The sequence below is a fragment of the Microtus pennsylvanicus genome, chromosome 18 (assembly GCF_037038515.1).
Source record: "Microtus pennsylvanicus isolate mMicPen1 chromosome 18, mMicPen1.hap1, whole genome shotgun sequence".
NCBI lineage: Eukaryota > Metazoa > Chordata > Mammalia > Rodentia > Cricetidae > Microtus > Microtus pennsylvanicus.
Window position 1 is genome coordinate 24,840,151 of NC_134596.1, and position 1,660 is coordinate 24,841,810.

General features: G+C 52.0%; 1 pseudogene; it reads right to left on the minus strand.

The window, feature by feature from the left end:
- Positions 1 to 586: 586 nt before the first annotated feature.
- Positions 587 to 1,456, minus strand: LOC142837480 (small ribosomal subunit protein uS5 pseudogene; annotated as a pseudogene).
- Positions 1,457 to 1,660: the final 204 nt, after the last annotated feature.

A 1,660-nucleotide genomic window follows, 5' to 3' on the forward strand; every position in this document is an offset into this window, starting at 1 on the left:
AGGTGGACTGAGAAACTCTGGGCAGGAACACTGACTTCACCGACAACACCAGTGAGCTGTTAGGGACCAGGATGCTGCCATCTTGTCTTAGCCAGGGTTACTATTGCTGTGAAGAGACACCATGACCATGGCAACTCTAATAAAGAAAACATTGAATTGAGGTGGCTTGCTTGCAGTTTCAGAGGTTCAGTCCATTTGTGATCAATGACGGGGAGCATGGCGGTGTACCGGCAGATGTGGTGCTGGAGCTAAGAGTCCTACGTCTTCACTCAGAGGCCACAGGAGGCCAGCACCACTGTCACAGTGAGGGACGCCTGACAAGACCTCAAAGCCTGCCCTCACAGTGACTGTCACTGTCTTTGTGACAACACCAATCTGTTGCTCCACGAGACTCATGAAAAGCAGTGTTCCGGTCCTCTCTCCATGCACGCATCGGGAAGAGGCCTCTGCTTGTGGGCGTGTTTTTGGGTGATCATTTTGCTTTCTGTGACCAAGGAGAGCATGTTTCTGGGAACAGGAGAGGCGGTGAGCGGTATTTTTTTTTAAACAGATTTAATTCACTTTTATTTTCCTTGTATAAAAGCCCTTATGTGGTGGCCACAGCTGGAGCTTGGGTCCTCTGAACAGAGCCTCTGGTGTGGGTTTTTACAAGATGGTCAGTGAATTCCTGATAAGGAGACTTGGTGAACACAGTCTCTTTCCAGAGGTCGGGGGTCAGGTAGCTGTAGGTCTTAGAGATGGCATCAAAGGTGGCCTTGGCAAAGTTGCCCAGGGTGGCAGTACAGCCCCTGGCTGATGTGTAGCAGTCATCGATGCCAGCCATCATCAGTAGCTTCTTGGGCACAGGAGCGGAGACTATGCCAGTGCCTCTGGGGGCAGGGATGAGACGCACCAGCACAGAACCACAGCGGCCTGTCACTTTGCAAGGAACAGTGTGGGGCTTGCCGATCTTGTTCCCCCAGTAGCCTCTCCGCACAGGGACAATGAAAAGCTTGACCAAGATGATGGCCCCTCTGATCCCCCTTGGAGCACTTGACACTGAGACCTACGTGACCATTGTAGTCCCCAATAGCGACGAAAGCCTTGAACCTGGTCTGCTGGCCTGCCCTCGTCTGCTTCTGCACGGGCATGATCTTCAGAACCTCATCCTTTAGGGAAGCTCCCAGGAAAAAGTCAATAATCTCAGATTACTTAATGGGCAGGGAGAACAGGTAGATCTCCTCTAGGGACTTGACTTTCATGTCCTTAACCAGGTGGCCCAGCTTGGTGACGGGAATCCACTCCTTGTCTTCAGCTTTACCTCCTGGAGCCCTGCAGCCTCGGCCTCAGCCACAGCCTTGACCACAGCTTCGGCCCCTCAGACCGCTGCCGAATCCTCTGTGGAAATTGCCATGGCATCCTAATCCTGACCCCTGGGTCCTCCGGGCCCTCCCGCTGCACCGGCATCATCCGTCATTTGGTGTTTTCCAGAAGAAGAAGAAGCGGTGAGTGGTATTTCAAGGCAGAGGAATTGCAAAAGGTACCCACTTGAAGGCATAAGTCACAAACAATCCCACGCCAGTTTGGAATTATGATTAATAGAATGGTTATTTACTTAAAGGGAAAAGAACTTACAGATCACCGTCCCAGACAACAGCCCTCTGCGCGGTCAGGAAAGGAG